This window comes from Cataglyphis hispanica, chromosome 6, assembly GCF_021464435.1.
Source record: "Cataglyphis hispanica isolate Lineage 1 chromosome 6, ULB_Chis1_1.0, whole genome shotgun sequence".
NCBI lineage: Eukaryota > Metazoa > Arthropoda > Insecta > Hymenoptera > Formicidae > Cataglyphis > Cataglyphis hispanica.
In genome coordinates, this window is record NC_065959.1 from 1,001,898 (window position 1) to 1,027,829 (window position 25,932).

Sequence of the window (25,932 nt, forward strand, 5' to 3'; positions counted from 1 at the left end):
CGATATCAATTGAATTTATGATATAAATCAAGCGGACGTTCGTATAGTCTGACATGTGACCCGCTCGCTCGTACGGTACGCGAAACAAAAGGATGGAATCGGGCAATACGCGAAAAAGTTATAATGTCATCTCAACAATAAATATAAGTGCTCAAATAAAATGAAACAAATATAACAGAATTTTTTACAACCAAAATTTTTTTTTTTTTTTTATTTTGATTTATCCATCAGATCTATTCATGTCAGTTAGATTTTGTGCATTTTATGCATGTAAAAGAAAAGTACATTCAGGTTGTTATTATATATACAATGTACAATATATTGAGAGAAAGTGTGTATGTATAAATGAATGAGAAAAAATAATATATTATATAAAATATATATTCTTGCATGTACAACAAGAATGAAAAAAAGTCAACTTTGAATTAGTCAGAGTTTTTATGGTCGGGAGACTTGATGCAAATGTTAGGAGATATTCTGCGTACAAACTATATGTGTATCACTCGATTCACGTGAATGAGAACGTCAGAGAGACAATCACTTGGGAATACTTTCTTCTCAAGATGTTAGTAACGGTTCGCGACCGCAGCAGATCGACTGTGAAACTGAAACCATTTTATTTTCTTGCAAATGCCGTAGTCACTCTTCTCTCAAATCCCATAAGGAAAAACCACCGTGACACTTTTTCAGTTGGGGAAGATTTTAACTTTGAAATTGTGATAACTTGTTTTGTAAAATTGTTAGATTATGTCGCGCGATATGTAAGTTGTCATATTTTTTTTTTTAAATAAAAGCAGTTTACACAACAAAAAAAGTTATCCTAAATTCAAAATTCTCTCTTTCTCTCTCTCTATATATATATAATAAAATTTTATTTCTTGATTAATTACAGATTATTTTTACTTTAATAATCATATGATTCGAGATACGCTTGTCAAGAAACATAACACCAAGGACTGGAAAAAGAGAATAACAAATAAAGTTTTAGAAAAAGAACTTTTTTTAAATAAAAAATCACTCTTATAAATTTGTCAAAAAATCAATTTCTAAATTTTATATTTTTTTTTAATATGAGATATTCCGTACAACGTTTGCTCTACAAGCGACGATTGTAGCAAACCGATTTTCTTTGCCTGCGAGATATGGAACACGAATGAAGATAATAACTATTGACTGCGCACTATGGATCAATTCGTGAATATCTACAACGAAGCAGTTTGAACGTATGTGTGCATTCATAGGCCGCACGTATACATACAACACAGCTGTTTTTCTCAAAGGTCAGTATGGTGGCACATCTTCTATCTCCCTTGTCTTTTATATAATACATCAGTTTATAAAAATACTCTTCAGAAGCACGTTAAGGTGACTTTTTCTTTGTTCGAAGAACACACACGCGATTAAAGGTGTAAATTGTAAAAGATCGATCGGGAACATCGCCTTCGTTCGATGTGTAATAATAAGTGACGAGACTCTCTCTAATGAAACTCGAAAAATAGATAGTAATTAACCATTTACTCGTGTTTGAAAAAGCATGATTTTAAAATGATAAGCTTTACTTTCCAATTTTGTAATGGCAGTGCACAATAATATTCAACGTACAACAATGATATTTATTTGTAAGAAATGAGAGGACTTTTTTATTGTTTACTATGTTGCTTATCATGAAATCTATTTTTCTTTCATTTATAACATTAAAATGTATAATATTTTATTTGATATTTTACACAATAATATTCATATTCACTTTTAAGAAATGAACACTTTTTGTTTTCTGTTGCTTATTATGATGAATATATTTTTCTTTTATTTTAAATAATTGAAATGCGTATTTTCACAGAGAAGAGAAAGAAAAAGATTCGGGTAGAAAATTTTACAACTATATAGTATTATTGTTTTTATACATCAATGTGTGTGTGTTTCGAGTTAATTAAATTTGTAACTCTTTCTTTCTCTTTATTTTTATCATTGATTGCAAATATGTAGAATTATATAAAGTATTAATAATTTTGTTAATTTCTATAATATAGATGTCAAAATTTTACGTATTGTTTTATTTACTTTTCACGTTTTATAACAATTGGATGATAACAACGAGATATAAAGGCTATTGTTTAATGTAAAAATCTCGTTAATCGATGAACATATGACATGCTCGGCAAATGACAAGTATGTCACATACTTGACATCATCGATTAATGAGATTGTCGCATCAAGCAATAGCTATTATATCTCATTGTTATCGTACATAAATTTCTTTTCTCGCTCAAAAAGCGCTATCTAAAAATCGATGCGCCAACGCATCGATAGCATTTATTTTTAAATACCACTTTTGAAGTAAGGCAGGTGCTACCGATGTTGTTAGCTTCATATTGATAATAAAACGTGATCAAATTAATATAAAAGTTAAAATACATATTTTAGAAAATATACAAAAAAATATATGGATGATATTTAATGTACGTGCAATGTTGTGTTGCACTTTCGAAACAAACGTTTTAAAACAGTAAAATTTGTACTTGCTCCATTTTATTTCATGGTACACAAATCCCCATAAAGATTACCATCTTCCGAGATAACAAATACGAAGCATTTAGCGCACTTGGGGTTCTAATTCGATATCACATCTATCCTTGGGCGAAACTCATACTGTTCCACTAAACATATTTAAATTTCCGACTTAGACTAATATTGTTAAAATATTACATACAGCAATTACGTATCTTGATGTAGATTACCTAAAATCATCAAAAAGAAAGCTATTGTATATATCTTTGAGAATAGTTTATCCTCTTTAATGGAAAACGCTTAGCTGTTAACTCATGCAATAGAAAGTGTCTGACAATTTAAGACAAAAATGTTTATAGTATTTTGAATAACACTTTGAACTGGATATAAAATCTCTAAAAAATTATAAACAACTCTAATAAAAATACATTTATACGATAATATCAAGAATAATTACAATTCATTTAATACATGCTGGTTGTGATCGGAAAAAGAGATTTTATAATGCTTTGCGCTTTTGAAATAATTAAAATTTAATTACGTCGATGGATTTTTATAAGAACTTTATAATAGTTATCGGTTCACTATAAAAAATTTTCTTTTTCTTTTTCTTTATAATAGTCTTTTTTGAAGAATATATAGCATCCGCTATATATCTTGTTTCATCATGATCACTCTTCCGTACACATAATTTTATACGTTTATTAATAACGTTAAAGTTTTTTGATCAACGTATTCGAGAACGTATTTTTGAAAATGATATATTTTGTTTTATTTTATTGTAATCAATTTTATATGTAATGACAAATAGACAGTTTTGTACTTATGGAAGAATATTATCTCGTGTCGTGTCATTTTTGTATAATATAAATCAATATTAAAATATAGAAAAAAATACAATTCTATTCCTAGAAATTAATATTTATCGCATTTTTTTAAATATTATTATACATGCAGAACAAAGAAAAAAAAGCTATATTCGAACATTTATACTCTTTGAATCCGCAAAACGTGGGAAATCTACTTTTGACCTTTCTATTTTTAAATGCAGTTTCCTTGTTGCAAAATATTAAGAGTCATTTAAAAAAAATGTAAGTTAAGAAATGTTATTATTAATTATTATTTTTTGTTCAATATTTGAATGGCTTATGGAAAGATATTATCATTTCTATTAAAATATAAAAAAAAATCTGCAAGCGGAAAAAATTATGTCTTTATGAACATATTAATCATCATTTGCTTTAATTTCATATCAATTGTCATTCATTACGCAATACAAAAGCAGAGCGAATCTTTATCCTATGCTTATTTAATTAGAAAAAAGCGATATAAATCTCTTTTTCGAATTCATCTTTTTTTCTAAGACAACTCAGATGATGACCGCTATCTTTGATAGAGGCATTGAATTATGAGTTCAAAATTAATCATCGAAGTGAGTAAACTCGTCATATCGAATACGACACTACACATGTTATCCATTTAATAATGGTGATCGGTTTTATAACGCCTTTCATTCACCAAAGGATACGCCAACGTCGTCATAGTTAAACATTCTTCACGTGGGCGAAGTCTACGTCGAGAAAGTGCACAGAAAGAGATAGTTCACGCGTAGAAAAGGAGAACAAGCGATCGTCATTTGAATCGCCGTTCATCCAGGTGTCCGAGATGCAGGCTCCCTTTGCGAACCGGTCGGTGGGGGCCGTTCCACCCCTGTTTAGGGGTGCAAGCTCAGTCCTCTCATTGGTCCATGTACCCCGTGACGTCACCGCGCCGCTAGCATTACGTTAACTTGAAGCACGCGGAGCTTCGGATTCAGTCAGTTGACCGCTGTTCGCCAAACCGAACAGTTCTCACCTTGAAATCCTGAGGATTGTCAAACTCGAAACGGATCGTCGATTTCTCTTATCGATTTCACTGTTACATCCCTACATCTTTTGACATTTTCGAGCTTACTTTTGAAAGGTAAGTGAGAAGTCTAATTTTTAATAAAAAAGGGCACTCGCTCTTCTCTCTTTTTCCTCTGAAATTGAGAAATAATCAATTGATTTCTAGCTTATTAAATCTTATTTTTACATATCTTTGTTATATTAAATATTTTTATTATTTTAACTTTATCTTTTTATTAATTTCACGTAATTTTATTTCATATTTATTGCTTAAAATATTCATGAAAATTGTATTTTCTGTTATCGTAAAAAATTTGAACAATATATTCATATTTATTGCCATGGCCTATGAGATGGATGATATTAAAAATTTCTTTTTCTAAACTCATTATATTTAATATCATATTTTTATACCTTTACGCATCGTTCTTCATGCATTTTTGGGAAAAAAAAACTGTTCAAATAACGAATTTTTGTATTACAAATATAAATATTATCGATGATATTCTTTTTTTGCATGACTAAATAAAAATTGTGTGTAGTCTCTTCTCTCTCTTTTTCTCTCTTTTGTTTAAATAAAAAAAAAGTTTTATGGAGAAAAATATTCGCATTGAATTGCAATAAAATATATTTTTTGTCTCTTTGTGCGTTAAGAATCGAATACTCGTGTAATTAACAATATTTTTATATATAATATTATATTAATCTTTTTAGAATAATTTAACTTTACTTTCTAATTAAAGAGATTGAAAGCTTATATGTTCCGAGTACCTTGTAAATTTAGCTATTACGCTTATGAACTTCATAAAATATGTGTATACAATTATTAAGATAAAATTGCTTGATGATTTCATTAATTAGTTGCTACGTAGACTTTTTAAGAAAGTCCAAAAATTAAAATAATGAGATTAATATAAGAAATAAGACAGATAACTTTATACGCAAATATCTAAGAGATATTTCAAAAAATTAAGAAATAAATAAGCGGCATAGTCTTCTAGTATTTTAATAATTCTTATATTTATTTAAGATATGCATACGAAAAATCTAAGCACTCTTTAATTTATACTCTCCTTTGCGCAAATTATCAATTTCCATATATAAAAATTTGTATTATATTTTTTTATATTTTTTATATAAAAGAGAAAGAGAGAGAAAAAAAAAAAATAAAAATAATTATGGCATTTTTTGTAGCAAAAATTTGATGTATATAATAAAAAGTAGCAGAAATATTATTTGAATCATATGTTTTCGAAACGTGGTAAAATGAACCGCAAGGCTTACTCTTCAAATATCAAATTATACATGTGTACAAACTGATCATACAAATTTATCATTTCTCTAATCTTTTTTGTAATCTAGCTTTGTACAAAAACTCAACATCAGTCGTTTAACTTTTAGACAAGGGTAGACGGCCAAGTTTCGTGCCGCACTTCGATTATATCGTAGAAGCAACAGGCTTCCAATGTAATGTGCCTTATATAGAACAACCAAGTTCTTCTTATAAAATTATTTGAGAATAGATTATATTCAGATTATTTTGCATCAAATTTATGAGTTAGTTGTGATTAATTAGTACGTGACATTTAATATAAATTTTACATCTTACGTACATTAAATGTGTCAACAACTTCATCTTGGAAATATTGTAACAGCATTGTATAAGGCATGTATTACAAATTAAAAAAATTTTAATATTTTATAAATAACTTTAAAACTGAATAAACAAATTTTTTATTTGAGAAACTTATTGTTTAATATTTGCATAATTCATTCATATTTCTTATGTTTAAAAGAAAATTCTTATATGTATTTTAGATTCAATTTTGTCTCATAAAAATTGTTACAAAAAAATTATTACACTTATTGTAATACACAGATTATATCTATATTATTTTTTCTTTAAACCAATAATAGCATTTTTTCTTAAATAAGAAAATAAAAAAACAAAGGATTCTGAATTGTGTAAGATATTTCAGGTATATAATTTTATTCTCTGTGCAGTGCAAAGAATGAACAAAATTAAACAAAAATAAAAAACGTCAAAATAACTTTGTCAAAACAAAATACAATTTTGCGAAAAAGAAAGAAAGAGAGAAAGAGAGAGAAACCTTAATTCTTACTATTTTACAATCGAAGTGCGCATATTCATCTATTTGCGATTGTTTTAAATGCGGCTTACCGTGCCGATGAGTTATACGTCGCATCACCGAAACACTAAGCTAACTTTGCCGCTCAGTTCGTTAGTGCGAGACAAAGTCATCCACTATAATAAACCGCTGCACACCAAAGGGAGCGAGCGTTGAATTTATCGGACTCTACGGAGTGCGAATGTGGTATAAGCGTTAAACTTTCTATCGAATGTACAAGCTATGTCCCGGGATGGCAATTTTTAAATTCCATTGCGCCTTGTCCGCTGTCAATTCCCCGTACTTCTTCATGTTTTTATACGTTTTGAAAATCGGACATGTCAACCCTCGCACTAATACACACACATGCATCAGCGTCGTAATATTTTCGTATAAAAATTTCCGAGGCTTTTTGTCCGAAAGTTGATGCGGAATTCTTTAGCAGACAAAATATTCGCTATTTCGTGTTTGAATCCTTAGATTTCTTCTTCGATATTTCACGAATAAAAGGATTATCTGCGAGAGTATTTGTACAAGATTTTATATCAATTTACATGTTGGATTATATATCTTTAAAAGGATATCATAATATTCTTTTCTTTTTATGTTTAAAAAAAAATATATCCGGAAACTCTCTTGTGAATGCTCTTTACATAAGTGTTAATTATATTAAAAATTTTAATTATTAATTATATATTAAAAACATTTTTTTTTACCGCAAATGTCATTAGTAAAAATGATCGGATATACTACGTGTATTTTGCACATTTCGTAAAGATTACTTTTAAATAAGTGAATAAATGTTATAATATTATTTGTATCGCATTAATATTTCTTATGTAATATACTATAGATACAGACTTACTTTCTAATTATATGTATAGAGAATTATACTGCAGTCGAGATACTCAGATATGCAATATTGAGGTAATGTCCCTAGCCAGAAAGCTATTCTATGAGTTTATATTGATACAATGATCGTGTATAATTTAATCGAGCTAGAGTGCTTCCTGTAATGCAGAATCAAGGAAGTAATTAGCAAGTTATGTGTGCAATCTCTTGCAATGATCCCTAGTGAATCTAATTAAATGAAGAGACTAAATCGCCGCAGCATCATTCATGATTTATTTGAACACTTTATAATCTAACTTTTATAATCTTATGCAACGTGCATATTGCATTAATATGTCCCTTATGATCAATAATATTAATTTCTCAATTATATAATTTCTCAATTATATAATAATGATTTACGCAAATATTCTCGTAATTAAAATTAAAAATAAATAACATTTCGATATTTACAACAAATATTTATTCGTTATAAATACTTATTTGTTAAAATACTTTTAAAATATTTTATTTTTAAAATTAAAACAAAATTTACTTCTCTCATTACATGTATTATTTGCATTATTATATTACGATGTATCCTGTCTTGTAGATTTATAGCATTTGAAATATCTGAATTTATTGCTAGTGACAGTTAATACATTATAATTAATTTTATATCTGTTATATAATATTTCGCAATGGTTAATCATTTTAATTATTTGATCTGTTTAAAATTCATTAAAATCATGCGAAAATGTAATATACTTAATTAAATATGCTAATATGCAAATTTCAATATATTTGTGGGAAACCAAATTATTACCATAAACTTTATTTTTAGTTTGATTGTAATTGAATTGAACAATCAAACTCTGAAATCAATTAATATTTTTCAATTTTGTAACAATATAAGATAATTATAAAGACTTTATAAGAAAAATATTATAATTCTATATAAACGAGAATTACATTATATATGATTTTTAAGAAAAATTATTAAAAAATTACAATCTTATCTTGTAGTTGCATTAAAGTCTTGTATCTGAATTATTTAATATCGAAGTGCGGAAAAATTTTATCCGTGAAAAAAATATCATGTAACGCTTAAATAATTTAATCAACATATATTTTCTTATATGCACATAATTTAATGAAAAATGGTATTATATATATGTATATATATATATATATATATATATATATATATATTTTTTTGTTCATTTTTATTGTCTCTCTGTTCGTTGTATTTGCATAGAAAATGGCAGGCACTGTAAGCTATAATTGAATGAGCTTTGAGAACGACTTACCAAGAGATTACAGCTTGGGGGACGATTAGAGTAAAGAAAAGAATGCAAGGAAATAGCAAATTATAGACTCAATTTTCAGAAATTCTCGTAAGAAGATTAGTAATTTTCATCAGGACATACGTGTCAAATCTAATTACGATAATTAGTTAAATAGCTAATGATAAATCTTGTAAAATAAAAAAAATTTTTTTTTTAATTTAACTTATATTTTGAAAACACAAATAAAAAAAATAAATATATATATAAATATATAAAATCTCTCTTTCTATCTCTATGCTTTTCATGTTTCTATCTTTTGAATTGGTCAATGGTTCTAATTTCAAGATATTAAAAATTTAATTGTTTCCTTCTACAGATTTAAATTTTTCATAATACTTTATAACACATATGCATATAGAATGCCCTATGTACGAGCGCACAAAATGTAACCAATAAATTTATGCAGATTATTTTGATTTAAAAAAAATTTACTTCAATAAGAATTTATGCCTATAATAACATATTAAAAAATATAGATATAGTTTTCGAGCCTTATTTTTTTAGATCAAGTCGAGGAAATTATTTGTCTAGATATGTCTAGTTTTAGATTTCGAATTGTGTTTAATTTGAGAGATAGAGAATTCCTTTTAATCCTTCCATTGTTTCTATTATTCTTTCTTAATTTATATATACATATCTTGAAAAGAATTCTCTTCCAATTGACAAATGTCCATGACACATACACGAATTCATCTCCATTTAGGAGGCTGTTATAAGATATTACCGAAATTGATAATAAATATCTCAACAGATATTTTTTTGTGTATGACACAAAATTACAAATTAATTTACACAAATAAACTAAAGTATAAGTATTTTTTTATTATAAAATTTTTTATTTTTTATAATAGTTAATTATTATATTGCACTATTAAATTAAATTGATAATTAATATAATTTAATAGTGCAATATAATAATTAACTAATTGAAAATACTAAATACCTATTTAATATCTTAATTGATATCTTTCTTTATAGAGATAAATAATTCTGATGACAATGGTATGCAAGATTGTAAAAGTTGGCAAGCGCGTGTTCTAATCTTTTTTCTCTTTTTCTATTTTTTTTTCTTTTGTTCTGCGGTCTAGAATTAATGTGCCTTGCATGTATATCAGCGCAAAGTGTGTAGGTGCAGCTACTCGTTCAAGATTACTTTTCTTATCTCTGCTGGTAAAATATTCTGATTACTTTTCGTTATATATCACACTTATACAATCTGACGATATGGCAAATGACGATAATATTAAATTATAATTCAAAGAGCGATTAATGTCTCTCTCATACACGAGCATTACGTGCTAGCAATCAATTTTATTATATCGTAAAAATAAATTAATCTAATTAATTAAACCAGGCTAGATTCAATGATCGTTTAGATCATAACATTTGCATGATGAGGGAGTATTTGTATATAAATAAAAAATAATTAAATGCAAATTATTCCTTTTGTTATCTATGTGTCAATCTAATTTCAATAATATATTAATTATATATATATTATATATTTTAAAGCTATTTTCATTAATTCGAGCTGAAAGATGACAAAGTTGCAATAGCATCTTTAGTATTTATCACAAACTTTATGTTACATTATTCAGACTTTAATGAAAATTCCGTTAACATAATTTGAAACTTATAATTACCAGCAATATATATATATATATATATATATATATATATATATATATATATATATGTATATATGTGCAAATTTTCATTTTGAACATTTTCATCACATAGTCCCTTTTATGTTCCCAATCTTCGTGACGTTGTAAATTGGTCATTTAATTGTAATTTTAACATTGCTTTTCGTTGCTCTTACATGTTTTATTTATGTGAATAAAAAATTAGATTTAAAAACATTATTATAAAGTATGTATAAAGTAAAAAAGAGACAATTTTTTTATTTAATTGATATTCTGTGGCCGCGGTTTATTTCGTGAGAGACCATTAATTGTCAACATTTTATTGAGAAGAATAATTTATCCTCGATTTTGCGTTGTGGCGTTTTTTAATATTGTAACAAATTTCAATTTTAACGAATTCCGTTCTATGTTCTAATATAAAACGGACATCTCGTAATTTAAACTGATAAACTCAGACTGCCTTTCATTTAAAAAATATCATTTAAACTCTACGTAAACCGATATTCGATATTGCAGCAGCGAAAAACATTCGTTACGTGAAATAATCACACCCGTTCTGTATTGCAGATTAGCATTAATTTCCGTAACCCTTTAATCCGACTCTTGTATAGAGCATGAGTTTAATTGTATTATAAAAAAAAAAAAAAAGAAAAAAGAAAAATGTTTCTATTCCATTGCATCAGACAAACAAATTTGTAAATTGCTATTTCCACACGCACACGGAATTATTTATCTATCTATATATTTGACCACAGAAAAAACAAAATATCAATAAATACTAAAACAAAATTCATTTATATCGGTCGAGATAGACAAATAACAATCCGTTTATTTAGGTACAACGTAAATCCGATGTATTAAACAAAATATTAGCGCTATTTATTTTCAGATTTTAATCCATTTTTGTCAAAATAATTATATTAAATCACAATTTTTTCAGTTTTATGCTATAAGATACTAACTTAATCGACGGTAAATAACTTGTCGATATTTTTGCTGATGCGACATATCTTCTTGCTCCTAAGAACTATCGCAAAATCCTCTCTTTATGTCAGATTTTATCGACAGCTTTATACATCATTCTTTGTATGTACGAAGATATTTTTTTAAACTGATATGCAATTAACTTTTTTTCACGAAAATTTGATGAACCGTTTTCTACATTAATATCTTTTGCATGTTTTCAAACTTCAATGTTATATATTTTTATATAACAAAATATCAAATTAAAACCCAATTTAAATAAATCGTAATAATAAAAAATCCTAATAAAGAACTACTTTTTTTCGCCTTTCAAGTTTGTTAATTATATTGTTACAAATACTGTTACAAAAGAGTATTACATTAGAGTTACGTTGTTTCTTATGTGAAAAGTAATGATTAGTATAATGTAGTAATTTCTCTTAAGTTATATTGCGTAAATGAAATGCAGATAATCGTGTGTATATATAGACAAAATTCCTAAGATAATTAATCTGTTAAAAAGTACGGGGAATACTAATCGCGCTCTTGCCCTAAAGATAGGCAGTTTTAATTAAAATGTTTTCGTTACGCTACCAACACTCATAAACTTGATGAAAATCGCGAAACATCAACGATAATTAAGATACTAATTAATCGTTGGCCCCTTGCAAAACCTGTCTTTGCAATTATACAAAAATTACGTGTCAAGCAATAATTAGTTCTATGTGCTATAGCCGGTATGTCTGACATATATATGTGCTTGTATGTGCATACTATTTGCAGTAACGTCTACATTCAGTAATCTAGATTATTTTATATAAATGCAAAATATTCATGAACGTTTGAAACATTTATCGCCGTGAAATTACATTGCTTTGCTATAAAATCTATGTAATTAATTATTTGATTAATTAATCCATTGAATAATTAATTTGTGAAATAATCTCTTCCTTGTACGATAATAATTAATATATATACAAATAAATGCATAGATTGTCACAGAGATTATCGTATATTTTTTTTTAATTATTGTAAAAATGTATAATAGAATAGCCAGTAAAATATAAATATAAATAATTTTTATTTCTTTGTCTTTACAAAAAGAATTAATCGCGAATACATAATTATTCAAGATTAAAAATTTAGGGAACTTAAACTTTAGCGTTTTAAAAATTTAAGTAGATAATAAATCTTATTTTATGCAATTTTAAGATGTCTAATTGCTCAGAAATTTAGTTTAAAATTTCTTTTTATTTTTTAATTAAGATAACTTTTTGGTGAAGATCCAAGAGAAAGAGAGAGAGAGAGAGAGAGAGAGAGAGAGAGAGAGAGATGATCTAATCTATAGTCATAACTGGGGATTTATCATTGTTATATATATCAGCATTCGCTCTCTGCTGAGAGAATTTTTCAACCATAAATGAGATTTGTAAAACAATTTTTTCGAGATATTAGCAAATCAGGACTGCATGTTTAAACGATAAGTTTTATTTTCAGCGAATTATATTTCCAACGAACATTATGATACACAACGGGAGACCTAACTTTAATTTCTATTCTTGTAAAACAACTCGGGAAATGACAGAATATCACGCGATACGAAAAGTTTGGCGTTTAATCGGGCTCCGCGAGAGGCACAAAGAAAAAGTGGCGGTGCACTTGTTGAGCCTGCCCACCGACTGCATCGCGACAAAATTGCATAGCGGTGTTATCGACGTTATATGCAATGTTACGAGAGAGACGTTCACATGAAGGTGACAAATTCTTCAAATCTATCTCATCACGTAAAACTCCAATATCAATTATGCTCTCAATTTGTAATAAATGCATAGCCGCTCGTTATTTCAATTTTATGAATTAATGAAATTTATTAAATATCTATTGGTTGGACAAGAGCCGGAACAGGACGAATTATAAATGAGCAGATAGTCCGATTCATGCTATTATGTTTCCCATTTATACGTTCTATGTAATAAACTCTTAAGCACGTAAATCCTATTATATATTACCCACAATTGTAGAATGATTATTAATAACAAAGCACGTGAGATGTTTCGCGTGTCATTTATCGAAATTACGAGGCGCGCCATTTTCCAATTATACTACAATGCATCTGCTGCTTTATAATGAGTGTTACATTGGAGAAGACATTAGAAATAACGACTAATAAGTGAATTCAGAAATTAATGTAGCATCTGTGCATGTGTGATATTTCATTCCGCGAATTAAAAGGCTTCTTTTTAATCGTCGTAAAAGTGACAGTATGAAAATTTATAATTTATCAGCTTTCTTCTTCTAAGCTTTCAAATTTTACATCGGTATTACAACGTAGAATACACATGGCAACTGCCAATGGGAATACAAATAGATATTGTTTCTACTATGAGAAAATTTGAAAAATATTAAAAATCTCAGTGGGATAGATACGATTGAGATATTTGTATTCTTATGAGGTACACAAACCGACAGATAAACATCTCGCAAATATGACGAAGGTAGGTCCTTGGAGGATCTTCACGAAAACTTCATAAATCACTCTCCTGAGAAAAGGAGAAAAGTGGAGTGTGTTTTTCTTGAGAAAGATATAAGAGCATACAACACGTTACATACACGTAGATTACACGTATTGAATCACAATGATAGAACGAAAATAAAAAATTTGTAACACGTAGGAATAAAGGCATTGCTTTTAGCATATATAATAATAGTTGCGTCTGATATCTTACTATTAACTGAAGAGAAAAGGAATATTTTACTAACTATACTTATTATATTTAATTATATTTAATTACATTTAATTAATATATTTATATAAAAATAATGCAAAAATAATTATCATAACTTTATACATATAATGTGAAAGAGATAGCCTTCATTACATTTTTCAAGCAGTATATTTAGAATTAATATATTATTTCATTAGATATATAATATTTTTTCCTTTCTCTTTCTCTCTCATAATTACGTTTTTATATCTACAATAAATAGAAAAAAGAAATAATTTATCAGAAATTATAATAATATAATTTTGTGCATTGTAATGATATTTGAAAAGCTATTAAACGTTTTAGAATTAAATGAATTTTATGTAGCAGTAATATAATTTTCGCAATTAAGAGATACAGAAAAATTTGAGATTTAATTAATTGTATTTTTTCGCAAAAGATATAAGATATATCTTTGATGATATTTGAATATTTTATATAAAAAAACTTTCTTCCTCTCTCTCTCTCTCTCTCTCTCTCTCTCTCTCTCTCTCTCTTTCTTTCTGGCATAATGCAAAATAATTAATATTAAATTTATTTTTATTTATAAAATATGATATCGCGAATATATAAGCAAAGGAATAAAAGATAATCACATGTAAACGCATCGTGAATCGTAGATTATTATTTCAAAAATATACTCTTTCGTCCTCAGAATAACCGCTTGCAAGAAAGTACGCAATTTTCGCGACGGCTTTAACACCTCGATAAACAAAAGTGGAGGACGCGTTATCGATTTCAAAGTTCGGGCGTACATTTTCGCGACACGCAACAACTTTGCATATTTACATCTTCGCGTTCAGAGGCGGTTGGATATAATCGCGCGCTACTTTCTTTCTTAGACAAACTCTTCTCGACGAAAGCCGAGTTCTGCCTCGTCGAGAAGCTGCAACTTTAAGAAGCCCGCGCATTCCTCTCCACGAATGGTCGCATCGCGATGCGAGATATGCGCGACCGCAAGCACTTGTAATCCCAACACCGACAAACACGACGCTCGTGTAACGGAAATGCCTCATTGATCTATTTTGCGTGTATCCTAGCGAGTAACATTTCATAAGCGAAATGTATCGAATGTAATGCCCAAAATATCGCGCTCTCCTATTACGTATCAGCCGTTCATTACGCGATAACATTATCACTTTGTCACACGTTCAACCGCGATATGTGCACTCAGTCACTTCTCATTTGCATATACCGATGTACAGGATTGTTTGCGTGACTGCTGCATATTAATGAAGGAAATGCGAGGCAAAGAAAAAGAGGAGAAACTCTCTTGTGTTAGCACTGTAAAATCGGGTGAACTGTGTTAAATTGTAAATCTTTACCTTTTAATTAAATAGAGAAGTTAATTTAAATTATTGAATTATTTAAAAAAGGCTGTGTAATAAGATCTTAATAATTGATACATTGTTGATAAAAAAAGACAAATGGATATCTATTATTTCTAATAATATATTGTTTCCATAAAAAAATAGATTTATGATAAAATCATTAGCTGACAATTTTAATACATGTAAAAATATCTTCGGTATTATAAAAATAATGATGATAAGATAAAAATAATAATGAGAAAATTATGAAGATAATATTGTATGCTTTTATTCTATTGGAACGTTGCAAGCCGAAATCGGTTAGTATAATTAATTTGTTTACATAATTGTGGTCTTGGAATTTTATATGAATGATTAACAGTCAGATGTGGTAATGTTGCGTAAAGTGCTCACGCAGAAAGCTTGCTAAGCATAAAAGATAGCACTTCGTAAGATGAAACGAGAATGTCAGGGAGATTTCAACGCATCGTATGATAAAGTATAAGCGGGATATTGTTATGACGCATTATGATGCCCAACATTTCTGAGTTACATGATAAATAAAGGCATAAGACAGAGGAAAATAGATGATAGTTATTCGCACCGTTTTACCTAAAAGAATGTGAAAGATGAATTCTCAAAGTGAGAGAGTTTCATCGGACGTAAACCCAATGTAATATAAATATGCTTTAAAAAACGAGCATTGATAAGGTGCTCCGTCAATCCACGCTTCGTCACTATAAAATGCTTTTTTAAAATAAATTATAAAATATATTATATTATTATAAATTTTTTGGAATTGATTAAATCGTACAAACTGTTAATCGTTTGTAGAAAGAGAGGAGAGAATGAATCGCATTTTAAAGAAGGGCGTACAGAGCGGATCGTGTCACTACCTGCCGGCTCGACATTGTCGCGCAAATATTATACTATAACATGCACACGTAGTGCAAAAAAAAAAAACGCTGAAGTGCTAATCTGAGTCGAAATTTTACTTCTATTTTCAACCTCAATTTTTTTCTCACGCTTAGGAATTCTGAGAGATTTTATTTATATAAGAATTGTATTGTGTGTATTGATATACTGCTTCGTACCTTAAACAGACGGTAAACGAACAATTTCCCATTTAAAAGTTTAAAAGAATAATTTTCGGCAAAAAAACTATAGATTAAATATTTTTTTAATAGAATAATTTGATTGCTTAAAGTATCAAAGTAAATCAAAATTAAAGTTGAAAGTTGGAATAAAATTTCGGATAATCGACAATGTTTTAAACTGAATTAACAATAAGTATAATATATTTTGTTTGAGTTTCTTGATATTTATATACATATCATTGCGAAATTAATTATGTACGTAAAAATTATTGCCGCCCCCTCCTCCCCGTCATTCTTATTTATAAAATATACAATCCTGTGTATTGCGACAGATGAGCCAGATGTTAAGATGAGATAAGATGAGATTCTGATTGGAAGCTCGTTAGAAATTTACGTGGTAAATCGCGGATTACGAGCTCGAGGTAAATACAATTTGGAGGCTCTTAAGCGGTAATCGTCCTAAGCAGACAAGTTTTCTCATTGCCAGCTAACCGGACACTAATCCGGCGGTAATTGGATAGCACTCCGTTATTGCTTGAACTTAATCAGCTTCTAAATACGCAATTTAAAAAAAAAAAAGAAATAAGACTTTTGTATTCATCGGCCGTGAAATGACGCTCGTCTTAAAGTTTACAGATTAATACAAATTAAAATCAACGATGAGAATCTTGCAAACAGTTCACCAAATTAAATTAATTATAATAACAAATTAAAACTATTATTTTGTTTTTATATCTTGATTTTAATATATTAACGTCTATTAAAAGAATTATATTTATATTTAAAATAACAATAATTTCTATTAAGAAGAGAGGCAAAGAATTTTGGAGAGTAATTTAAAATTTAATCGAAGTGCACCAAGAAATAAAACACCGCAATAAGTGAAAGCCAGATATTCTGTTACACTGTATATCATTCACAGCTTAGGGAAGTGTATATAAATTTGGCATACATCAGAATATAAGATCTGCACAAAGAAAGAAGTGAAATAAAAGTTGAATATATCTTTCTATAAATACGAGAACATTTACATCTCACAACATTCGCTATGATAAATTATTCAACCGGTTATTCTGTTCACAACACGACTTTCTAATGATTAAAAACTATTAAGTTTAAATATTAAGACTAAAAAATCAAAAAAATTCCGTGTATTGTAGATCACAAATAGCAATATGTATTATTATTTTTAGTTTTTTCAAACGATAAGTTTTTCTAAGCTTAAAATATGCATCGCACATATAGATCATACATCATACATAAAGAATGATCTTTTTCTCTATATCTCAATATGAATGAATAAAAAAATTTCTTTAGAAATCTTTTAAGCTTTGTGTGTGAATATTTTTTCAATCGTTTACTTTACATTTATCAATTCAAACATATTGTCATAATTTGATTGCATTACTTTCGAAGATGCAATTTTGGATAAATGTAAGTATTTTTCTTTTTTGTATTAAAAGCAATTTAAATTTCCCAGATCAGGATCGCGCAATCATCCATTTGAAAAGATCTAAAGAGCTACAACGATGCGGTTCATGGGATTGCTTTGTAGTACTTAAGAGAGGCATTATAATTGTAAATTGCTCCCCGATTCTCAATCTGGTCTGCTTTCCGTGAATTCAAAGTTTTAAAACAAATATGAAGCATTCTCTGTGAAAACCGCCACCCACGACGCACACAATTTACATCGCTTAGAAATATTATCATCAATGCAGTATCCGCAATATACGTGTTATTTAAATGAGATCAAAATAATAGATAAAAATAAACGTATAAAAAATAATCATTAATCAGTAAATTTTACTGAATTAGCGTTTTACGGAATTATGATTATACAGTAAAAAGATTCAAGACATATGTTAATTTTTTTTTTAAGTATATATGTACATATATATAGCAGCAATAATTTTAAAGAATAGTCCTTTTTTCATTCATAATTTATATGAGCATGTATAAAGCAAACTACAAATCAAATATAACATAACAGATATAAAATATGATAAAAATTATATTTTATAAGTCGAATAATAATTTCAAATAATCTTAAATTTCTTGAGCAATTTATTATAAAATTTGACTCATTCTGAAGTATTTTATATTTCTCCTTAATCTTGATGTGTAAGAGATATCTCTCTCCCTATTATTAATAAAGCTTGATTTATTAGGATAATTTCTTCGGAATATCGCTAATCAGTTCTTTCGAAAATCATTTTACAGCAGTAGGCAGAAACATGCAACGATAAGATTATGCTTTTTTAAGTTTAATGCCGATTTATATTGATGCGCAATGAATTGGACGCACATATCCCTCGAGAACTGTCCTGTAAATTTATGTAGCGTCGAGAGAAATGAATATTCTATAGAATATGAAAGCGTATAAAAATATGTGATGCAAGGGAGAACAGATAGGGAATGAGAGGCAGATAAATAGACTAGGATATTGACTGAGAAAAAAATTACATATTTCTAATGCATACTTTTTTCCTTTCGCTTTTCTCGTCCACGTTCGTATGCAAAAAAAGATATTATACATTTGCATTCTTTTTTTTCGATCTTTGTACATATTATTACAATTTTCTAATAAATTTGAACCTAATACTTGGTTACATGCGAAATTGTAATTACATTGCGTGTGCAATGACAACTGTATATAATGATTTTTAAAAATATGATGGTCAAGAGGGAAAAAAAATTGATTTAATCTCGTTTATGGTTTTTTAGTCTTTACTCTGCTTTTACGATATATGCGGTTAATTTATCTTTCACGTCTGATAAATCATATATACGAAATGTCAAAGTAACCAATAAATAAACATTCCACAAGGGGAAACTGCGAAAGGTTGCGAGCGATAACAACATTTGACAAATTGCTATTTCTGAAAAGCAGTTATATAAAATATTCTTATTTTTTCTAAAATATATTTGCAACATTGATATATATATATATATATATATATATATATATATATATACAAATATACATATACATATACATCATAATATTGTGCATAAATTTATAAATTATATTTAAAAATACACAATATTCTTTTGTATTTTATAGATAATTTTATAAACGTTTCTCTTTTTGTCTTTTTCACCTTGTAAAAATATTTTTACATTATGTAGTTGTATTTATAGCATGATTGTAAATTATATTTCTCGTTTTCAAATAAAATATGTCAATGTATTGTAAATTTATTAATGTCATTAATATAATATTGTTATAATTCTATTAAAAGGATAATAAAAATATTTGAGATATTTTCGCTTACGACACTACAGAGTTAAAATGTGAGATATATTAAATTCGATAATATCTCGATTTTATGCTATTTCGATTATACGCTATAATATAAAGTGATTACTATGTAATTGTAATAACCTTTTTTGTCAATTTGTACTAAATGTAGAAAGAAAATTATATATTTACGCGCATACATCAGCACAATAAATAATAGATTGCTTGTCGATTAGAGTGTAAAATAAGAACGCATAGAAAGGAACACGACAAAACACGATTCTTCATTATATTAATTGGCGATAACAGTTCAGACTCAAATATATACACGCACTAATTTTACATTTTAATTTCCTATCTTTTTGCTTGTTATTATTAAAGATAACTGATAATCATCAAATCGCAAAGCCATGATTTCAGCCGTGTAAACCGTATAAATCGCGATTTTAATATCTGTATAGTTGGCTTGTTTTTGTGTCCTCCTGCTTCAGTTTGAATTTATGTCATATATGCAGATTCATATTAATAGTTTTTTTGAATTACATTGTTGTTTGTATATATGTTTCGTCATATATTAAATACGCTGAAAAAATAACAGGTTTAAGAATAAATATAATTTATTTCTTTATGAAATAAAAACATATTATCTTTTTCATTTATTTACCTTTCTATTATAGAGAGCTGTTAATTAATCTTATGTGATTAGCGCGGTCAGATATGAATATTTCATAAAAATTTTAAAGTAATGCCGATATTTTAAAAAAAATTTTAAAGTATGCCTATATTAAAAAAAAAAAAAATCAAATTTTATGTCATCTTAATATATAAACTTTTGCATACTTACATTTTTTTTATTTTATCAAGAAAATGATGTCGTCTATAATCGATATTCTTCCAAGCTTATAGATATCACAGGTCAACAATTGAGTAAGAAGTCATAAATAATAATTGAGTAAAAATTTGCGCGAACATGTATATTATACCAAAATAAAGAGGTACACAAATAAAATAAAAGACAATAAAATAAAAGTAAATAAAATTGCGAAATTTTTGTTGGACATTTTCGTCGGATTGAATTTTATCGTTAGCCATAATTGAAAATATCTGCCGACTGCTGTACGTTCGAATCGAAACTGACACATTTGATTACAATTTCATATCAGAAATGTTTCGAAAGGAAGAAAAAAGATTGTAAATAATGCCTCGCCGTATCGAAACATTACCGCTCTCTCTTGTTATCCGTTTCAAAGGAAAATAAACAGTGACCTGAGAGCGTGGTATGGCTTGAATCAAATACGCAAATAAAACAGCAAAAGTCCTTTGGCAATTGTTAGCATGTAGGTACAAGATCGCAAAGTCAAAATCGTATCGCGTAATCTTACATCTTTGATGATACATCTGCTTCTTATCTGACAATTACAAATCGATTTTCAGAGATCGTCATATTAATTGTAATATTTATCTATATTGCAGCAAAGTTACATTTTGATTTTTAAAACCACGTGTTCTTTTAATGTTGCTTAATGCGAGCGGGGGTGTAAAAGTCAATATATGTTATAATGGTGGCATTAGGTCGCAGCTTTACTACCACGCAGATTTCTCGTAATTACTGAGTAGAGCTCTTCACGCCGCTTATCTCGTGCGTCCTTAAATTCTGCCTATACTACTAATTATATATGTTATGATGTAAGAGCGTCGAATCTCTGAAATAAATAGCTTCAAAATATAACTAGCTAAAAATAGAAATAATTGTTCACGATAATTTTAGAGAATACAGGTTACTGAAATTTAATTTTAGTATATAAATTAGAAACTATGCAATGCATATGTAATTAATTAAAATAGCTAGTAAAAATAGTAAAATGGAAAAATAAATACGAATAAATTACCAAACACCATAAACAGATGTAATAAACAGATGAAATAAAAATATTTTAATTCATTATTTCCAATAAAATTTATATAAAATATTTAGTCCATTATTTACATCAATAAAAATACATCTTATTCTTGATATCGATAAATAATTTTATATGTTTTTAATATGTTAATTGAGTATTTAAATCGCATTGTTTTTAATACATTTTATGTTTTAACACATGAAACTCTTTAAGAGAAAGAGAGATATACGTATATATCAAAAATAGAAAATATTTAATTTAAAACACTGAGAATCTTTGTAATACATCCAGGAGTATCTATTGATATTTATTCCAGCTTTATACACAAAGCTTTAAATTACATTATAATAAATATCGTATTACACAATGTTTTATCGCGCTATTAATATATCATTAATATATCGTTAAATATTACGTTTTAAGTTCCTATAAAGTGTTCCACAAATTGTTAGCTGCAGAAACATGAAATAAAAATAAGCGATGAATAGAGGAATAACATTTTATTAAATTATTATTCTTAACGTTGTGCCGAGTGAATACAAAATATATTTACCTTTGCGACTGCAAAAATTGCCTTGTATTGTGTATCGCATAACTGCAACACTCGAATTCATGAACATAACTTCCGCTACTCTTTTCACGCCTCTTCGCTCATATACATTTCCATATATAATTCGTATATGTAGTCACGCGTTAGCGAATGGAAAGGTATGGCATAGCGTATCGTGCCGTATCTCTCTCTCTAAAAGCTAACAATCATTAAACAACCTCCATTGGTGAACGAAATATATATATATATATATATATATATATATATATATATATATATATATATGTATTTCTGTTCTCAATGTTCCGTCGACACAGTCTGACATTGACCAACAGGCCTTAGAACAAAGAACGAGAACAAAGGCGCGTAAAACTAATACTTTTTATTTTTGAACTTTTTGAATGGTACGCTTAAAACTAGCATTTTAGATGGCCTTGTAGCTTATAAAAATATAAATTAAATTCTTTCTTCTCAATTAACAAGTTGTTCAAGCTTCTCTATATTACTCTCTCTAATTCACAATAGGAAATCGATGAATGATTTTAACACTAATTAATTCAAAAACATTATAATTTACTTGCATTGTTAAATAACATCTTATTTATCTTGCATTTTTTTAACAGATTTCTTACAGTTATAGAGGCAATGAAAGAGATGCATGTTTCTGTCTTTGCCTATAAACTAAAGAAAATGTAGGTTTCATTATTCATAAATATTTCGTATATATATATATATATATATATATATATATATAACAAAACTTTTAATTAATTAGTGACACCAACGTGAACTTGGAAAACGTAATCTTTTTAAAATAGAAGCCTTTTAAAAAAATATCTTCTTTGACCAAATGTGTTTGAAATCTTTTGTAATTTTACGTAAAAGAATGTGACCACACAAATAAAATAATTACGGAACTGTTTTTTGCCAAAAAAATGGTTACACTTTAATTCCGCGCATCTCTAATGCATCTCTATAGGTTACATCTTTTCTATGCACTAAATGGTATTAATAAATAATAATAAATATATTTAATAAATAATATTGATAAGTAATAATAAATATTTGATATTCATATAAAGATTTAATTTAATTTTTTGCTAAATATTGTTAAATATTGTTAAATATTATAACATTGATATTTAAATTTAATACACATAATGAATAATTGCGTGTATTAAATATAGTAAAATATATATACAAAAGTCATATTATAACTCCATTATCTTATTTTATATCTAGCAGTCTGATTTTAGATTTTATTTGTTTTACGTAAATAACACATTAAGTATTATCTTGAGTTGAAAAACAGATTTTTGCATTTAGACTTAAATAAACAAACACGATTCTTTAAAATTCTAGTCGAAAATTAGACAGAGGATGCAAAAGGACGGGATGCAAAAATAAATCTGTCATTTAAATTAAAATCTTTTGTTTGATACTAAATCACTTAACTGTACCATTAATTCGACTTGTTAAACAATTACTTCTATGCTTGATGCTTTGAATTAATGACATTTTGGAATATTTCCTTTTTGACACAGCTTTGTTTAATATTGACCTCGTTCAGATTTTCCAGTCTCCCATGTGCACAGTTTCCCACGTTATTCTTCAGATGAAAAGTTACGACGTGCATTTTACGATGCATGTTATGTAAGGACCGAAAGCCACCTGCACGTACGTTTTTCTTTCGGAGAATGAAAAAGAGGAAAGAGAGAGAGAGAGAGAGAGAGAGAGACGTCGTATTTTTTCTCAGATTACACATTACAACATTGCTAGACGATATTTTTATACATCGTCCACCGGATGCCGGTCACGTCACTTTCACGTCCGTTTACTATGCGTTACTTCACATCCTCGATTTGAAAATGTCAGTTCTAAGGTTTTCCAGCAAATTGCACTGAATTTCACAATTTAATCTTGAGCTGTGAAATTGCGCGAGGCGGTAAATTATAATCGGGCGGTTATGAGACAGTTATATCGAGTTTGCACGTGCGTGGCTTCCTATAAGCACCTACCGAGTATTCCGACAAGTGACTTCTAATGAAATCCTCAGCGGTTGAAGGATGTGCCTGCCGATTAAAATGATTATAGCATTTACTGTACGAACTATATGCATCGGGAGCAATTATCATCGCCGCGCACACACTGTGTATATTGGATATATACGTAGCTGAAACTTTCTCGAGATGTATGTGCACATCATCTCTTGGCAATACCGCCGCGCCGTGCCGTTTTTGCTACGCTACCTTCCGATAAAATTCACAAGAGTTTGTTTGTTCTGAGATCCATTAGATAATCATACGCAAGTATACTCTTCCCTCAAAATTGACGTGCGTTTTCGAAACCTCCGAGCCGGAGGAGAGAATTGATACGTTGTCGGTTTAAAGTGCCGCCCACCACTCACAAATGGTCATTACGAGCTAACAAGCTAACAATCTGACGAGTCTGCACGAGTTAGTGTTGGTTGATATATATACGCATCCATTCTAATCTCAGTAAAAATTCAAATACATCAGACACATCAGTCCTTTTCATAGAACAAGAAAATGAAGTTACATCGCGCGGCATTTATATTATTTTATAAGAAATGTGAGTGAGTTACTATAGAAAAATTGCGTTACAAGGTGGCAACAGAATCGTTATAGAATATATGTCAAAATTTAGCGGAAAATGCGTCTTTTTCATATTTTTTATACAACATCTACATGTAGATGCTACTACAAAAAAAATTTTATGAAAATATATTTGAAATTCTTCATATATTTGAACTTCATTCACCGCCTCCTTCGTGTACGGCGTAATTATCGAAGCCATGTATCTCACGAGATATCTTGTATATAAATAAAAATAGCCTAGATAACACATCTCTACATATATAAATATAATAATTAACGTACGTTCCACTTGAAATATATAAAAGCACTTTCATTCAATTTAAGCATAAATAATTACAAAGCGTCGAAGATTTATTACAAAAGCGTAGGATACTTTTGCATTCAAGCGAGAGATTACTTCTTGTAACTCATAACAAGCAGGGGTTGATTCTATCTGCTGATTACGATGACGCATGAAATGCATTCTAGCATATCGTAACATGATGACGTTCGATATACCTTGTCACATAATCGCTGAAGGAGGAATTAAGAGAGTCTCACACATAAAAAACCGACAAAAATAAGACGTTATACTTAATATAGAAAATTATTCACAGTTTTAAAACATGCTGCTCAATTGCAAAACTGCACACGAGTATATATATTTTTTTTAAATATATAGTTTTATTATATACAATTAATTTAGAAAATTATGAAAATGCGATAACGTTGAGAATATTGTGAGACATTTTCTTATTCAATGTGTAAATCGTTGCATAACCGCCATTATATAAAACATTTATATCATAAATGCATTATATTTCATCAAACAATACGCAATATATCAATATGATTTTCTTTGAATGCTTCTTTCAATCCACCTTCAAGTTGAAACACGCATTGTTGAATAAATTCAACGCAGATAGCACACTATTATTTTGATGTCGAAAAAGAAAACTTAGAAATAATACTGTGTAGTTATTACTGAAGAATTACTGAGAGAGTTTTATTTCTGAGCGATTTTTCTAACGCCACTATTTCATAATGACTGGAAATGAAAAGTAAGCTCATTATATCCTTCGTGTGAGTAATTGAGAGAATAGTACAATATTTGCTATTTCCTTTCTCTTTCTTGTTTTTATTTTTCTTTTCTTAAATT

General features: G+C 28.2%; 1 protein-coding gene and 2 long non-coding RNA genes across 4 annotated transcripts in view; 1 reads left to right on the plus strand and 2 right to left on the minus strand.

The window, feature by feature from the left end:
* Positions 1–4,335: 4,335 nt before the first annotated feature.
* The window catches only part of LOC126850522 (tachykinins), a 48,931-nt gene continuing 27,334 nt past the window's right edge, over positions 4,336–25,932 (plus strand). For both annotated transcript variants that reach the window (XM_050593642.1, XM_050593643.1), the window contains exon 1: positions 4,336–4,470. The gene's annotated coding sequence lies outside the window, so the exon portion shown is untranslated. The remainder of the gene's footprint in view (positions 4,471–25,932) is intronic.
* Positions 4,400–25,932, minus strand: part of LOC126850555 (uncharacterized) — a 50,040-nt gene continuing 28,507 nt past the window's right edge. Inside the window, exon 3 of the long non-coding RNA XR_007687555.1 lies at positions 4,400–4,528. This is a non-coding gene — a long non-coding RNA (uncharacterized LOC126850555). The remainder of the gene's footprint in view (positions 4,529–25,932) is intronic.
* LOC126850554 (uncharacterized) lies at positions 19,556–20,958 on the minus strand. Its single transcript, XR_007687554.1, has 3 exons — positions 20,570–20,958; positions 20,390–20,504; positions 19,556–20,308 (listed from the first exon to the last, which is right to left on the minus strand). It is a non-coding gene; the product is annotated as an uncharacterized LOC126850554 (long non-coding RNA).